The 18,560-nt window shown below is 44.1% G+C and overlaps 1 pseudogene; it reads right to left on the reverse strand.

The window, feature by feature from the left end:
• Window positions 1–14,990: 14,990 nt before the first annotated feature.
• LOC114885387 lies at window positions 14,991–18,035 on the reverse strand (annotated as a pseudogene).
• Between the last annotated feature and the right edge of the window lie 525 nt (window positions 18,036–18,560).

Below are 18,560 nucleotides of genomic sequence, written 5' to 3' on the forward strand. Positions count from 1 at the left end.
GCCGCATAGCACAGGGAGATCAGCTCAGTGCTTTGTGACCACCTAGAGGGGTGGGATGCGGGGGTGGGAGGGAGATGCAAGATGGAGGAGATATGGGGATATATGTATAGCTCATTCACTTTGTAATAAAGCAGAAAGTAACACACCATTGTAAAGCAACTATACTCCAATAAAGATGGTAAAAAGAGAAAAAACAGAATTATCCAGCCCCAAGTTTCAATAGTGCTGAGGTTGAGAAACTCTGGTCTGGTTTCACCACATTAAGGTTTTCCTTCTTTCACCCCAGAGATAAAACGTTATTTCATTAGTATGGTTTTGATCGTATGGTGTCATATAAGAGGGCAACGCCATTTCAGAAATTTCCCTGTGCCAATAAACTCAAATAACTCTGTGTCCTATATAAAGGGATGGGATAAAAATGGCCATGTAGACATTTCCACACTGAACAACCCAGTTAGAACTTTGGCCTGCTTATGGTTGAAAAACCCCACACCCAGGAATCTTGGATATGGGAGGGATGTGGAGTGTTGGAAGCAGAAGGAATGCAGACAGAGGTTAGTTCCACCCCCTGCTCTACTTAGTGGCTGATTGTCCTTGGGACATTTCACAGGATTCGTTTTCTACATCTGCAAAGTGGGGGTATTAATTCCTGACTCAAAGAGTTGATGGGAGGACGATGGGACTTAACGTAGTAGAGTGTTCAGCAAAGAATATGGCAGGCATATCGTAGGTGTTCCATGGTACCCCCAAATGAATATCCTCTCTGAATATGGTTCTTTGCCCATGCTCTGCGTGTAAGTGGCAGAAACTCACTTCATACCCAATGTTGACTTTGAAGACTGCGCTTTTCTACCTCTCCTTGCAACCTTCCCAGCCCTCACCTTTGCCTGATAGGATTGGTACCTCAGGAGTTGATGAGGTACCAAAACCCCCAAGAGAATGGTGACAGATGATGCCTCACTTGGGTAATATTCTCTCACATTCTTTTTCCCACTTACCCCTCATACCCTCTTTTCACCAGCTGCTGAGTAGAAACTTCTGTGGTCACAGTGGGTGGGCAGAGTGGGGCACCTTTAGTGAGAAAGGATGCTCAGGACATTTGGTCTCTCTGGTCATCTTCACACTACACCTGGTGGATCTCCTCATTTGTCTTCACATATTGGGTATTCAGCTGAGCAAAATGCCACTTAACCTACACCTCCGACATGACAGAAACTTGGGTAAGCACTGTATAGGCCTTATCCTATTTTATCATGGCGCCCAACAAGATATTCAACAAATGTTTGTTAAATGAATAATTTATACAATAATCTCATGAAGTCAGAACCACACATCCATATTATACAGCATCTCAGAGAGGCTAAGTAACATGCTTAGGGTCACAGAGGAGCTATGGGGAAGGGCCAGCTGTAGGACCCCAGTTGTCTGACTCCAAAGCCCACATTCTTCCATAGGACAAAGTATCAATGCTTAAGGTGTAAGCGATGGCACGCTCTAAGCAGTGCCTATTGGTGGTTGGAGTCATCCCAGTGCTGGCTGTAAGTACATCCCACTTTCTCTGACTTATGAAACCATCTCCTTCATACGTTCACTTATTTAATAGGTATTAATTGAATTTCTACTACATCCCAGGTACTGTAAGAAAAGCACAGTAAAACCTCTGCCCACATATAGTTTACACACCAGTGAGGTAGGAGGTGATGGTCCTTAAAGACAGAAACCAATTATAATAAAGAAATGCTGACCAAAGAGACAAATAAGCTACCCAGGTAGAGAATGAAGGAGGTATGCAGGAAAGCTTCACAGAGTAGGTGGTATTTAAACAGAGACTCTAAAGAAAAAGGGGCCAGACACACACAGAGGAAAATGCCCTGTGAAGACACAGACACACAAAGAGAAGAGAACCATGTATGATGGATCAGAGACTGGAGATATGTAGCTGCAAGCCAAGGAGTGCCAAGGACTACCAGCCACCACCAGAAGCTGAAAGAGAGAGCATCGTTCTGCCAGCACCTTAATTTTGGACTTCTGGCTCCGGAGCTGTGAGAGAAGACATTTCTGTTGCTTTAACACTGAGTTGGTTGTAGTTTGCTAGGTGTTAGGGCAACCCTCAGGTAAATACAGTAACTCATTATTTGCAGTGATTCTCACAACTGATCGCAATCTATGAAAGCCAAGGACTCCTACTGGTGAATTGACCATCTCTGAGCTGGGAGGGGGCTTCTCCTGAATCCCTGAGCCGGTGACAGGCACAAGAGGGATCCCATATTCTTTTCCATAGTGTTTATACACATTCCACTCTTCCAGAAGGACTCCAGAGTGCTTCTTCACCAAAGGTGACTTTGCCAGACGTCTTGAAGGTTGGCCATCCCTCTGTCCTAGTAGGCACGTAAGCAGCGAGCAGGCCTGTCTTTGCAGCCTGGCCTCAGTGCTGACTATAGCGTGAGCTGAGGGGCTGGGTTATATCTCTCGGCCCAGAAAAAGGCATTCTCAGTGCCTTTATTGGCCTCACATCTTCTTTCCCTCCAAAAGGGTCAGAAGAGGGGGAAAATTGGGGTTCTGCAGACTGCATCCTCTCTGTGGGGTGGTTTGGATTACCCTAACGTGGACCTCAGATAATTAAGGAAAAAAAGTTTCACTTGCCCCAGAGTGCGTCTTTCCTTGAACAAGTGTTCCTCGTTAACTTAAGTTTTTTTTTTCCCATCCTGAATGGCAACTGCTCCTTCTTATTAGTGCATAGTTTCTCGTCTAAAGAATTGTTTTAAAGAATTGAAAGGGAATATGTTTCAAGAAGAGTGATGAATTCACTGCTGGCAGGAAAAGAGAGTCTTCTAGGATGCTAATTGCAGGCATGGATTCAGACAGACTTGGGCACTAGCTGTGTGATCTTGGATGAGTTACTTACCTTTCTGAGAGCAATAATTCCTAATTCACAGAGTTCTTTTGAAGATTCAATGAAATCATGTGCATAAGGCTCTCAGAGGTGTCTGCCATTCTCAAGCATTTGGTCACGTACCCCATTATAGATATATGGCAGCCTAGGGAATCGTGGTGTTCACTCAGGAACTGGGACCTGGTGGGAATGGCTTATTAGCATTCGAGATATTTCCCAGGTTGCACTGCCCAAGGATGCACGAGGTACCAGAATGCCTACTGGTGTGCCACGTGGGAGCATCTGAACTCTGTCTGGGTGCCATGAGACAAGTAGGATTCGTCTGGATTTCTCTGTCCATTCCCTGCTGCTCTATGAAGCCTCCAGTGCTGTGGAGTCTGATATATTACTCTACTTGCCAGCTAACAAGTTAGTCTGTCCAGGTTTCATGGATGTTGGCAGAAAACGTGATACTCCTGGGTCAGCGACAAAGGACTTTGTGATTCCTGGCATAGCAACCAGCATGAGCTTCGTGTTTGTGTCATCTCCCCCTGCCCTGGCACTCACGGGGCAATGCAAAGGGGGCCACGTGACACATACACAAGTTGTAGGGTATGTCACAGAAGAGGAAGCGGATTTTTCCTGCTAGATAGTAAGCAGGCTGCCCATTGCTCCCAAGGGAGATATTATCTCTATCTTCCAAATCTGTGTGCTGGGTATCCTTTAGAAGATGGTACATAACAAAGTCAGTCAGTGCCCCTGCTGACAAGAGGTGCAAGGATGTGTAAGACTCAGGGAAAATCATCTCCCAAGAGCACTGCCTATTCCTGTTCTGTGTTAAAATGATAAAGCACTAGTAGTCGTTTAGAAACTGTCCCCATGCCACTCTGGTCTCCTCCCTTTTTCTCAGCCCCCTTCCTGCTTTTAATTCAGAGACAAGAGTGTAATGGAAAAAACACACTCCTTGGAACTTAGTGCAGCTGGGGTTACTGGTATTCACACTTTGATCTGCTTCTCTTTCATTATGGAAACTTGGGCAAGTGACTTCTTATCCCCAAACCTCAATCTTTTCATCTGTGAAATGGGGATAAGAATGCCTACCTCACAGGGTGTAGATGTCTGGCATCTAATAAGTGCTTAAAGAATACTGCCACTATTTATCACCTACACTGGCATGGAATTGCATTCTTGCCGTGGGTCAGTCAAGAGAGGAGTAGACATTTTCTTGTGAATGCCCCTGTCTCCACAAAGAGGACTCCAGAGTGGAGGCTGATCTGAGGCTGTGTGAGATATTTTGAACAGAGTTGCACAAACAGAAGCTGGCTTTCCCCACGCTTCCCTTTGGGCTCCCTAAGGAAGAAAGCTCACATGTCATCTTGGTGAGAGGTTCATAGCTGGCCAACCGCTCCTCATCCTGAGGTAGAGCAGTTTCTTGGATTTTATGTGGCGCTTATATCCTCTGACCTGTGTATTCCTTTCCCTTTTCCACTTTGCCTCTATTAAGCTAATGCAAAACACCCTCCATCCTCCCACCCTGCTCCTCCCTGGCTTACTTTCTCATCATCTACGCCTCCCCGGGGTCTGCCCCTCAGATTTTCCCCCTTCACTGCCACCTTTACTGTGCGGGCAAGTTATAACTCACTGTCAGCACCTCTCCCACCTTCCTTCCCAGAGATGCTTTGTCTTTCTTCACTCCAAATGGGCCTTGGCCAGCCTTTGGAGGGCCGGACAGGATGGGAGGGAGGGAATCAGACATACTCCTCCTTGCCTGGCTCTCAGAAAGTAGGTAGCTGAATTCCTCCGCTGGCCTCATTTCTGTTTTGCCAATTTCTGTTGGTTTTGATTTCTCAGGCAGGGCAGACAGAATAAATCCTCTGCTCCTTGAGGGGTCCAGAGTCAGGAAGAGTTAGAGGGCTGCTGATGACCGGGGCTCTGGTTCTACCCACGTCTTTAGGAGGAGTGGACCCGTCCCATGAGTAGCGCATCTGTTTCCTCAGAATCCGTATTACCATCTGGCTGGTGACTGCACAAGGAGAGAATGCCACAGCTTCTCATACTGAAATCTCCTTTCCGATGTTTAGCTGGTCTGTAGCGTCAGATCCCTTTTTATGATGACTTCTGAGTACGGGTAGTCGTGGAGAAGGAAGTGTCGGTTCATTCAAACAAAACTAATCACCAGTTTATCTATCTATCCATCTATCAATTTATACACCTATCTACCTATTTATCTACCTGCCCATCCCTCCCCCCCTCCCTCCCTCCTTCCCTCCAACCATCATATCTATTTTCTATCTATCTCTCATCTATCTATCTACCATCTGTCTACATGTCTATCTATCTGTCTGTCTATTTATCTGTCTGACAGTCTATTTCAGATGACCTAAATATAACTGTGGTATTGAGGATGAACGTCTGTATATTCTGTTCTTTCTTTTTTTTCTGATGAGGAGAATCTGTATGGTTCAAAGTTTTATAGACATTAATTAGTTTCCAGCTTCTAGAAAATCCTGGCATTCGTGGCATTTGCTCTTTTGCCACACCTGGAATGTCTGTTCTGTGGGTTTCAGATCAACACTGGCAAATATTCATTGGCCATTCAGGGTTTTGGTATTAGAATATTAGGAGTCTCATTCAGAACCTTCTGTTAACTGGAAGCTTTTCTTTTCCACTTAAAGAAGAAAGTTTAATTTTTTGTTTAAGGACAAAATACAAAGCAGCTCTGAGGTCAGGGTATTTGTCCATTCTTTTGTCAATGAAAGCAGGGAATGGGGTGATGGATGCCACGTCGCTACGTGTTCTCACGAGAAGAGGCAAAACCAAGACATGCTAGGGGGGTGCATGACAACAAGTGGGAAGAGCCACTGCAAAAGGGGGTACAGGAAAAGCAAAGGGCATGCCAGCAGTCCTGAGGGGGCCATGCCTTTATCAGAACAGTGCTAGGGAGTGAGAGCTGTGTCACGGGGCAGGGTAGAAGGCTCCTCTTCTGAGCAGTGTCAGATTTCATGTATTGAACTAAAGCCTCCTGCAATCCACTTTTCAGTGGCTCTGGAGTGGCCTGAGAGCCTAGGGTGAGCCCAAGTGGCCTCAGTTACACAAAGAGAAGGGGTGTGAGGGTTGGAGGTGTCTATAGGGATCTACCCTCAGATGCTGCAAAATTGAGAACGAATTATTTACCTGTGTTCATTGTTCTTTTTGGAATAATATAAGGAGATTTTAAGCCACAAGTGTAGAAAAAGAATGTTGACTTATTGAAGCACTTGGTGACTTAAAAACTTCCATGTGAGATGTCGAGGGGTATTTGTTTACGTTAGGCGTGTTATCTAATCCTATACAATAGCTAGGCACAGCAGTACTTGCCGAAGGAATGAATAACAGGACTAGACTGTAGGCGACGGTCCCAGTTATTGATCTGCTCTCCTCTTCGGTCCAACAAAGCTTAGTCGTCTGGGTCATTTTCTAACAGGGGATGAGGGGATCCCTTTAGTCATCCAGGGTCCTTGGTTTGATGTCCCTCCCATTGTCTGTCCTTCCTCCCACCCCTTTTTATTGAAATCTCTCCTAAGAAGGACACAATTATTAGGGTCTATCTTAGTGTGGTCGTAAGTTACGGATTCTGCAGCCTCAGGTGCACTGACTCATTTATAATTGGGAACAAAAGACTTTATCCCCAAGGATTGGATGTCAGGAGACAGAATGGGATAGGAAAACTGAGGATGACCTCTGACCAACAGTCAGCTAGGAACTGAGGCCTCTTCCTGGTTCCCCCCAAATTTATGTCTTCTCTGTCTGCCCTCAGACACTTCTTTGAGTCTAAATTTTCTCGCTTACAAAGTATGTTAGTTATATCCAGGTCAGATGGTTTTAGAGAATAAAATGGCAAAAACCAAACAGATCTGTGTAGAAAATACCTGGTATAGTTCTTGGCACATGATAAACGCTCAAAATGGTAGTTATTGTTACCGATATTTTTATGATCACAGTCAATATTAGGGACTAGGTTAAAAGACTAGAAATAATCATGTAGTGAGCCTTTCTAAAATATATTAAATTTTATTTTAGAGCTTTGTAAAAGACAAGTTTTCACTACACTGAAGTACATTGGAGATTTCATTTAAAATATGGTTCATCGTAATGTAAGTTTGTGCTTTAAAGATTACAGAGAAACTTGGCAATAAAGCAGTTCCTTTAAGAACACTGATAACTGAGTGAAACATCATCAGCCTGGGTGTTCGAACATAGGGAAGCAATCCTAACCAGACAGAGAAATTCACACTATGGGAACCCGCCTTCTGAAAGCGAGGATGCTATTTTCCTCCTTGACTTTCATGTTGGAATTTAAGTTCTTTTGAAGACAGATGTATGCAATTCAGACTGGGGTTCAAAGACCATAACATACGAAATACTCTAAGAGTCAGGGGTGTTCAGGTTTCTAATTTCTGGGTGGACATGTTGGAACTTCTCACCAACTAGAGGATGGCCGAGTACCGCAAACATTCCCGCTGAGATTCAGGCAGCCAGAAGTTCAGCTGGTGTTTACATGAGCCGAAAGGAAAAGTCAAGGTGAGTGGGGAATAGCTTGAGTGCTAGGGAAGGGCTTCTCTGCTCTTTTATGTGCTCTTCCCAAGTGTTTACTGACCACTGCTGGGTGGTCACCTTGCCCTATACTCACAGAGGAGATAGCAAGGAAGACTCACAGTCTGCCACCAAGGCACTCGCAGTTTATAAAAGACTCATGTTCACAATGATAATACTTGCTGCACATGCTACTCAAGTTAAGTACAAAGGGTTATGGAAGCACAGTGTGTGTAGCTACTTAAGTTTTTAGGGATTCAGAGAAGGCTTCTAAAAAGGGGAGTTGTATGGACTGAATATTTGTGTCCCCTCCAGGTACATATGTTGAAGCTCTACCCCCACCCCCAGTGAGATGATATTTGGAGATGAGGACTTTGGGAGGTAATTAGATTTAGATAAGGTCATGAGGGTGGGACGCTCATGATGAGATTAGTGCCCTTCTAAGAAGAGGAAGAGACACCAGAATTTCCTCTCTCTGCCATATGAAACACAGCAAGAAGACTGGCTATCTGCAAGCCAGGAAAAGGACCCTCACCAAGAATCAAATCTGCTGGCACCTTGAGCTTGGACTTCCCAGCCTCCAGAACCGTGAGGAATAAATTTGTGTTGGTTAGGCCACCCAGTCTATGGTATTTTTCTATAGCAGCCTGAGCAGACCAAGACAGGGTAGCATTAGATTTAACTCTTTTAAGGATGCATACAAGCTCAACAAGAAAGAAGTAATGTTTTTAGCAGAGAGAACAATGCATGGAAGGGAGTATGGACAAGCACAGCACGGACACCACATCTGACTCATTTTTCCTCATTGTGACTGGACTATATAGTGAGAAAAAAGAGGGATGAAGTAGTACCAGTTGTGAAGGGTTTTTGTGCCAAGCTGAGGAGTTTGACTTCAACTTATGGGCAGATTAGTGGGTTTCATCCAACCATGTCACACCCCTAGTTTACTACTTCTGCACCCTGTGCTTATCTCTCTCACAGTACTTGCAATAGGGTGTGCTGAGGACTAGTTATTTATTTGTCTCTTCCACTAAATAGAGAATTCCTCGAGGTTACAGATTGTGGGGTAGGGTTCCAGACAATGCCTAACATGTAGTAGGAGCTCAATAAATAAGTATCCAACAGGTAAACACATTAGGACTTCAAGGAAAGATGACATCTCAACAGGGGCCTGGGTAGAGTTGAGAGGAGAGCTTTCTAGGCGGTGAGAAGAGCAGGCATGATGGCCATAAAGCTTGTAGTCATGGTGTGTTTGAAGAAGACAGAGAAGACTTATGGTCTCTCCCCATGGTCTATGGGGAGACTGGAGAGTGGTTTAGAGATATAGGACTTGAATGCCTGTTTGGAAATGCATTGACCTCGAATTCTTCCTCTGCTTCATATGAGTCCCTAACAGCAGACAGTGATAGTGGCAGGTAGCCTCGTAGAGGACCCCCAGAACTCCCCACCTCCTGGTACTCACTCCCACTGGGTGTGGGCAGGACCTATGACTTTCTTCCAACCAACACAATATGGCAAATGTAGTGGTATGTCACTTCCAAGATCAGGTTATAAAAGATTGTGATATCTCTCTCACATTGTCTTTCTCTGACCTGCGTCCTTGCTTTCATGCCGCAAGCTGCCATGTTGTGAGTTGACCTAGTGGTGAGGCCACATGGCAAGGTCTTGAGGATGACCTCTTGCCGACAGCCAGATAGGAACTAAGGCCATCAATGCACAATCCTCCTGAATGAAATTCTGTCAACAACCACATGAGCTTGGAAGCCAGTCCTTCTCTGGTTGAACTTTCAGATGAGATTCCAACCCGGGCTCGTGCCTTGATTGCACCCTTATAAGTCTGAAGCAGAGGGCCCAGCTAAGCTGTGCCTGGATTCTTGATCTATACAAACTGTGAGATAATAAGTGCATGTTGTTTTAAGTCACCTAGGTTCGTGGTAATTTGTTTTGCAGTAATAGATGACTAACACAGTGATGTTCCAAGGTCCACTGAGACAGAAAGGAGTGTGTGGGATGCGAGAGAAGCTTCGGGGTGGCCTAGCCATTCAGCAACTGCTTCCAGGAGCATTGAGCCTGGCAAGTTTCTGGGTGTGGCTCTGTTGTGATGTTAGCCTAGACCCACTGCAGACAGCTCTGGCTTTGTGGAACTTCGTGGAACTTGGGAAAGAAGCTTCTCCTAGAATGAGTCAACCAATCCAAATCTTTGCTCCAACTCTCACGATCTGTAACAGGAACATCTTGCGGGATCTTCTAGCATCACAGTGAAATGGAAGCACCTACTTATATTTCAGCCAACATTAGAAAGAACAACTGCTATCAACCCAGCCTAGAGGGTTGAAGCAAGGACTTGGCAGGCCAGACAGAAGGAGAAGTTTAAGAAAAATATCATAGGGCTCATTCAGAAAATCTGTTTTCCACTGACTGTTTTCTTGGGTCTGAAGGAGTCTGAAGATAAATGCTGCAAATAGCAGAGGTCTTTTCCTCTACCTGTTCTGTTCTGTCTCTGAAGTTGAAGGAATCACTCAGGACTCAACTTGCTGTATTGTACGCATTGAACTTGAAAGAAAACCAAAAACCTAGTGAATGCCCGGTATTTCTTTTCAATTCACCCGTAATGCACTTCTGAACTCCCCCAAAATATTGGGATTCTCTCTCCAAATCATGCTTAGTTGATGTCTTAACATTTTAATCAGGGCTTATTTAGCTTTGTAGAGTTTGAATTTTGCTCCAAGTGAAGTGTTTGGCTCTGAATCTGTCTTTTGGGAGTACTACAGATGCCGGAGAGCTTTCCTCCAATAACACATACGTAATTGTTTTTATCGCTTTTATATATTGGGGTTCTAGGTAAGATTACATTTGAAAAACAAAAAGAGCTCCAGTAAGAAAATGAAAATAAAACATTTTAAAGTGTTGCCCAGATCACTGAGTTTGAGCACCTGCAAAAGATGCTAGCCCTCTAAGCCATGATAGGGTATACTTAATATTTAAAATTATAATTATTAATATAATTTATTGAATGCTTATCTTATACCAGGCACCTGGGTGAATTTATTTCGGGCATCAGTGTGTCCTTTATTTCATACAAACGTATTTTAGCCCCTAACAGAGAAGAAAATGGCCTCTGACTAAAAGAAACCAAGGCACCTTGAGCCCTGCTTCTGAAGGATCTAGTCAAGGGGCAGGTGACACGGAGATCACTATGACTAACAATCAGGCTCACAGCAGGCGCCAGGTGGCCAGGGGCTACTAGCCCCCGTTGACTGGAATAATTAAAAGCACCTCCCTTCACTCTTAAAAATATCCCAGTTTGGAAGATAAATTTTATGGTCCCCCCAAGCTAAGGCTAACAGGCCAAAAGTGGTGTGTGTGCAAAGAACTGCCTTTCGGTAAAATCACGCACATATTCTGCTTTCACTTAACGTAAACAAACGTTGATCATCAACCTTTATATATTTAATTTACATATTGATAGATTAGGTTAAAATCTAGGGGTTTTACCCTGCCGTAAATTATTGGCAATTTTCGAATTCTCTTGACAAATATATGAAATTAGTCTTGGTTTACCCAGGTCAAGGGAAAATGCTGTTTAGTTGACTCACTTCTTCCAGCTCTGACAGTTTCCCAGTTGCCATGGATAACATTCATCCTTTGGAAAGCATGAGTATGTGCTCTTCTATATGGAGATGATGACTATCATGGATTTCTGGGGAGGAAATCTACCACCCACACTGTACTTTCTTTTACTTTCTACTCCTCCAGGAATACTTGTGAATCAGAGAATAGCTATATGGAAATCAGAGCTGAAATAGCCTATAAATCACACGTGTTATCGTTCCCCCAAACTGTGGTTGATTTATGATACACCCTAATGCTTCATTGCTATGGCCACACCATTCTCTTGATATGAAATCACATACGCACACCATCGGGGACCACTTAAAGACTATACAAAGGGAGAAATAAAAACAAAACAGAGTCAAATTTGGAGATGCTGAGACACATACGGGTTGCAAACACATCAGTGGAAAATCTGGGGGAAGCTGGAAATAAATGTTCACAGCATAGAGAGCAAGGGAGACAACCGTTTGGTCAACACTGGATTATCTAAGATGATGGAGAGTGGAGGGGTTTATACAAATCTTGAAATAATCAAATGCTCGTCTCTAGGTACGAAAATGCCCCATGACATCATCCTCGGGCACTCTAAGCAAAGGAATCGTCAAGATTAGCTGCCAGTCAAAGCTGGTAAAGGTTTCCCTTTGGCAGAAAAACGTGTTGGGGGAAAGCTACGAGCGTGGCCAGAGAAAGGAAGACTAGAGGACGTGGGGCTGATTAAGAGTCCTCTTCCATCCTTTTCTAAGCTAGGCATTGGAGATCCGGGGATGAACTTGGGGAACTGCCGCATACCCACGTTCTCCCAGATTAAAATTGCAGAGCTGGGATTCAGCTGCCCATATCCATCAGCATTACCCCAAGAACACACTTCCTCTGATGAGTCAGCCTTGAGGCTTGCTCTCAGTGGAATGTCCTTCATTAAAAAAAAAAATCTCCAAGTCCCATGTATTCCAGAAACCTGTCTGGGATAATTTTCGAAAATACTGCAACAAAGAGAAACGGTCAGTGATGAGCTCATGAAGGAAGCTAATGGGAAACCTAATTGTCCTCCTTTTGGGCTGCCATGAATCTTCTCTCCCTCCAGGGCACGTCTGGAATCAGCTAAAACCCATCAGAGCAGCTCGGGGAATGGGCAGAGCCAGAGAGAGCGAGCGGTCTGGACTGTGCTCACCTCTGCCAGGGCAGCCCTGTCTCTTCCAGCAGCCTGTCTTTTCCGATTGTAAAGGATTTTGCTGCTGATTGTTACTGGGAGATGATTCCACACTTGTGGGTCTTCTCCCTTCACATGTTCTGCCACTTAATTTGTTTCATTTTGCCTGGTTACTTGTCATCACTTTGGGAATTGAGCACAATGTCTTGGTCAGATGGACTTGAGTTCAAGTCCTAGCTCTGTCTCTTGTAAGCTGTGATCAAGTTAGCTAATCTTTCTGAGTCTCAATTCTCTCACCGATAAAATGGAGAGAATAATATCTAGATTGTAATGTACTTATGAGAATTGAACAGACATAAATAATCTGGCATATTGCCTGACATATAGTAGACATGTAGTATGACTATGCGTGTGTGTGTGTGTGTGTGTGTGTGTATGTGTGTGTGTATTAGTCAGGGTTCTCCAGAGAAGCAGAACCAATAGTAGGCGTATATCTTCCTTCCTTCCTTCCTTGCTTCCTTCCTTCTTTTTCTTTCATCATACATCTAATCTATCTAATTAATCTATCATCTATCAATCTAATCTATCCTCTATCTATCTTTCTACCTATCTATCAAGAGATTTATTTATTTAATTAATTTATTATTATTATTATTTTTTTGCAGTACGCGGACCTCTCACTGTTGTGGCCTCTCCCGTTGAGGAGCACAGGCTCCGTACACGCAGGCTCAGCGGCCACGGCTCAGGGGCCCAGCCGCTCCGCGGCATGTGGGATCCTCCCAGACCGGGGCACGAACCCGTGTCCCCTGCATCGGCAGGCGGACTCTCAACCACTGCGCCACCAGGGAAGCCCTAAGAGATTTATTTTAAGGCGATGGCTCATGCAACTGTGGAAGCTTGATAAATCAAAACCTGCAGGGTAAGCTGGCAGGCTGAAAACCCAGGAAGAGTTGCACTTCTGGTCCAAAGGCAGTCCAGCTGGCAGAATTCCTTCTTACTTGGGGGAAGTCAGCCTTTGTTCTATGAAGGTCTTCAACTGACTGGATGACGCCCACTCCCATCATGGAACGTCATCTGCTTTACTCAAAGGCCATCACTTTAAATTGTTAATCTCACCCAGTAAACACCTACACAGAAACATCCTGAATAATGTTTGACCGAATATCTGGGCACCATAGCCCAGCCCATCACAGCATGTACCCATTTAAAATTGGGACCTGTGTGGCTCCTTGCATATGCATCAAATAATTATTTGCATCAGATAATTGTAGGCAGCCTAGACTTCCTAATAACTTTTGAGTAGTCACTGGCTTTCTGTGGAAAACAATTTCAGTAACTTTGGCCAGTCATTCCAGACCCCACATTTTGGGTCTTTCAAAATTTATTCCACTGTGGTTGTCCATGCCAAATCTTGAGTTAAGCAAAACTCCTCTCTCCAGCTGACCTGAAGCAAATCTTTTGGAGGAAAAAGAAAAAACAACCAGAAAAATGAACATGTCTAGGCAGAGTTAGATGCTGAAGAGAAAGTAAATCCATTCACTCTTTCCTCAGAGACATGTGATCACTCTGGCACTGTACACTCTTCATTTTGGCTTTATTGGCATCGTGCCATGGCTTTGATGGAGAGACCACAGAGCTTTGTCAGTTCCTTGAGGTCTACAGGACTTCTCGGAGGGGACAGTGAGCTGTCTGTTCTATTACCACTCTAACCACATGAAGCATATTTTCCAATCATGGTGGTCTTTGGACCCCCTTGAAATGGGCCTTTTACATATATAAGGATGAGCTCAGTCAAAAGGACTCTTGCACCTTCAGATAAAGTCACTAACATTGCAAACCTATGGTGCGAGCCTGCGTGGATCATGGGTCTTATTTTCTATAACTTGCCTCTTGGCTTTTGAGACATTAATCTTGGCTTCCTCACTTGTCTGTCTCAGATTATGGTGTCTCTTGGTGTCACTAAATTATACAAGTCTTTGACCGCACCCTTGAGCTGCCTCCATAAAGGAATATGTTTGAGGGAATGCTGTGCTTCCCTGGCCCTCCCCTACTTTTGGTTTTTCACTCTCTTCTTGATGCCAGCAACCATCTTGGAAGATCAAACTGATATGGAATGAGATAGGGCAAGCTAGATAGACAGCTCCTTAGATATTTTAGGTTGCTTTTAGACAGTTATTCCAGATTGACCACATTTCTATGGATTCCTTTGTGTAGGAGTTTTCCTAAAGAGACCCACCTCCCAAACGTTTTTCTGGGGTAGCCAGTGTTTCTACTTTTTCAGTTTTTTCCATCTCTGTTTTTAGCATACACATGAAGGGAAGGCTTTCTCTCTTATCTCCACATGGCCTCTCATATGTCTGGGCCATTTTCCTAAATTGCCTCTGTCTTTTCTACAGGGCTACCTAAAAAAACTCTTACTCATCCCATCAAGTTTAGGTCAGATGGATGGAAGGAGCCATGAAGATCTGAGGTATCCCAAAGTTTTAGTGCCGGCTTTACCACCAACTTGCTGTGTGACATAGATCGATTTGCTTGCTTTCTCTGGTTTTTCTCATATGTCAAAATGAAGGTGACTTTCAGTTGATAAGCAAGTCCTTACCTGTTCAAATAATCTGCACTGTCAGGATGCTGCTAGGTTCCTATGGAGCAGGTAGCTTCCAAGCAAAGATTCATCCCTTTTTTTTTTTTTAACTTGTTCTTTAAGTTTATTACTGTCTTTATCTGAAAAATCTTCGTAGAAATTGTGGTTTGGTTTATTAACTCCCAGCAGCCCGTTCCTGAGCTCTAAGGAAGCTTGTCTTCTCCTGAGCTACCCGATATTTCTTCTGGGCAAGTGACATCTGGGGACGGTTCCACCTCTTCTTTTCAATTTCTTCCTTACGCTTCTTCTCATACACTGGATTCTCTCGTATTGCAGCATGAGCTTTCTTATACATCTCCTCCATCATGTCTGGAGTTACTTTGTTCTGTATGTATTGAGAGAATTGTTTTCTGTAAACAGCTTCCTCTCCTTCGACCGGGTAACGCGTATAATCTGCAACATTCTGCCCCATGATGTGCTTTCGGTGTACCTCAGCATTGAATTCCTTGCTTTCTGAATCATAACCAGGGGACCGTTCGGTACTGTGAGGGATAGACAAGCCTCCATCGACAGCTCCCTTCAGGGCCCCAGAAACTTTATTCCCAGTAGTAGTCCTGGCAAGCCTTGCATCCAAGTAACAGGTGAAGGCACCAGGTTGACCATCAATGCTTTCCACATTGTATTTGCCTCCAGTCACCTCGACTTGGCCTTCATAAATTTTGTCCATGCCAAACCTATTAAGAAGCCTGCGTGCCAGCAGCAGGCCAGTACAAGATGCTTCAGCATAATTTGTCAGGCCAGCCTTCACGCCACACCTCGGGAGTTTGTGAGCACAAGCTGCACAAACTGTCATATCTCCTCGAATACGGGCATAAGCCATCTGACCAATGTTATCTCAGTTACACGAGCTATCATTCTGTATTTGGGTGTGTTGTACTTGTTTTTATCTTGGATTACCAATCGTTTCCAAGCATAGTAGTCAGTTTTGCCCTGTCACCGTCTTCTAAATTTCACTTGGTATCTCTTGAAGTAGGCCTTATTCTTGACACCTTTAACAAACCCCGTCCTGTAGAACAGAGGCCCTAGCCGCCCCTGAGCTGCAGAACCAGCACAGCTCCGGGGAGGAAAAAGATAGATTCGTCACTTTTGTATGGTCTCGGCATCCATCAACAAGTCCAGGTCATGCTGTTACACCAGCTGCGGCTCAGGCTAAAGTGTAGCTCTTTCGATGATGTTTATTGCCTGCTTCACTGGGAAAAGAAACACTAAACTCTCAGAATTCCTTCTCTCTGGAATTCACATACCCTATGAAGGCAGCTTAGCAGTATGGTCAGGACCATGTATACCTTGGTGAGACCAATAGACACCATAATCTGAGAGATACAAGTGGGAAAACCAAAATCAGTGGATCAAAAGCTGAGAGGCAAGGCACGGAAAGTAAGTCTTGAGACTCATATACATCCAATATTGGAAAAGACATAGGTCAATGGCTTCACCCTGGATCAGAGACATCCTTTCCCAGTGGACATTCTACACTTACTTGATTCCCCTCTGTGATGTTCAGCTTACTACCTGCCGAGGCAGTCCCTGCGACTGTTGGAACACTGAGAAGGAATGATGGTTAAATTCTACCAGAGCTGAAGCCTACATTGTTTGAGAACAGGAACAGCCGTGATCTTAGATATTTGTATGTCCACCAGTTAGGAGTATGTGTTCTGAATCCAGTTGCCATGAGCATAGTACTGAGTAAGCCACATGCTAACCACATGGCTTTGTGCAAAATATTGAACCTCTCGTAACCTCAGTTTTCTCACCTGCAAAATGGGGGTGATTATGGTACCAGACTTGGAGTATAATTATGAGGTTTAAATGAGATGATAAATACACACTGCATAGCACAATGATTAGCACAAACAAATCACATTTACTGAACACTTACTATGTCTTGTAGCACATCAACTGCCGTCCAGAGGCTCTTCATTTTCTTCTCTTCAGCAGATTAGGACAAACACCAAAACATGTAGCCACCAAATACACGAATATCATGAAAAGGGGACTGAGTTTGGAATCAGAGTAATTCCAAGTCTCAGCTCTGCCTCTTGCACTGGCTGGTTTGCCTTACCTTTCCTTAGGCGCTCTGGGTATCAGTTTACCTGTAAATGAGAAGTTGTTACTAGGTCAGCATCGCCCACGTTGTAACAATCTTAAACAGCTTGATCCCTTGAACATTCCAAACAGAATAAATTGTTTGAACACCATTAAATCTAAGCAGTGAAATAATTTTAAAATCTTTCTAAGTGTTTGTGTGCATTTTCCCCTGGGAAAATCTGACCTGTACCTTCCTATTTTCCACCCTCTCCACAATATTCACGCACCCCGAATTTAAATCACTGTCGTAGAAGCTCTCTACGTTTTCTTTTCCAGCCTAGAAATGTTCACACATGATGCTCATGAAGAACCACCAGTGGAAGTTATTATTGTAGACACTCATTCATCTGTTAAAAAATTACAAGAAAATTACATTGAGGGGAACAGTGGTCTAATATTTCATCTGCTCTTTTGGTAGTGTATTTAAAAAGAAGTGACAGTCAACATGCAGTGGAATAAAAGCATGGTGGATCACAATTAATATTCATTATCTTACAAAACTTGTGCATGCTCTGAACTCTGGTGGATTCATATTATCCGCCCCACAAAGAACTGAAAAATCACTAAGCCCACAAAAATTCCATTTGTCCATAGTGTCTGCCCTCACTTTTCCGTCTTCTCCACCCATTCATCAATGGCTGCATCTTTTCCTTCTTATCAGGTTCTACTTCACAGCATGGCCCATCTCAGACTGGATGAAGAAAGGAGGCTTGCAAATATCTGAACAATAGGCTCCGTGAGCTGCAGGACTTTTTACCTCCAGTCCCCTAAAGGCTGCATCTTTGCCCCACATTTCCTTGGCTTCCACCCCCCACAAAGGCAGCAAAAGGAAACAACAGCTATCACCCCCACCAAACTGTGTCTTTCTGAGATGCAGCTGAATAATCAATTAGCGGCGGTGAGTGTATCTGAATTTCCCTGGCTGCCTTCCACATGCCTTCCAAACTTCAAAGTCTCCAGGAGCAGGTCTGCAGGGCCCTCCTCCCAGACGTTCTCACCATCCTGTCACTCATCCCGAACCTCTGAGGCAGCTCCTGCCCTCACCAGCCACACTTCGCTTCATCCATCCTTTCCACAAGGTGTCTGGAAAGAAAGACCATTGTTCCCTTGAAGAAAGGACCAGTTAGTAAGGAGAGACAGGGCAGACAGCAACATTTGGCAAATTCGTGGCTCAGGGCAAGGACCAGAAGCTATGAAACAGATACTTTAAACAAGTTTTCTTTTCATTTTGGTACATTACGTGGCTATATTACAATAAAGCAAATAGATCCAAACTGTGAAGACCTTCTGTGAGAAAGCAGAACCCTGAATGCCCTCCTGTTTCCATGTGCCCAGGTTGCACACGGTTAGAAAGGGCAGGGCATCTGTGCTTCTGGTTGTTTGCAGAGTTTACTGTAAGAAAAGTCAGAATATCAAGCGATTGAACAGAGGCATCTTGCCAACTGTGAGAGCAAGCTGGGAAACAGTTTAAGGAACAGAAAAATTCTTGTCTGTGAAGATGTCCAGTTTTTCCGAGTGTTGGTGTGGATGTTTATGTCACTTTGGGGAAAATGATGGCACAGACGGAATGCCTGATAGGAGGGTGGTTGGCGGGCAGATCAGACAGCAGGTTGTAATAGTTCCAT

The sequence above is a fragment of the Monodon monoceros genome, unplaced genomic scaffold (genome assembly GCF_005190385.1).
Source record: "Monodon monoceros isolate NGI ecotype Baffin Bay Population unplaced genomic scaffold, NGI_Narwhal_1 Super_Scaffold_10, whole genome shotgun sequence".
NCBI classification, from domain to species: Eukaryota; Metazoa; Chordata; class Mammalia; order Artiodactyla; family Monodontidae; genus Monodon; species Monodon monoceros.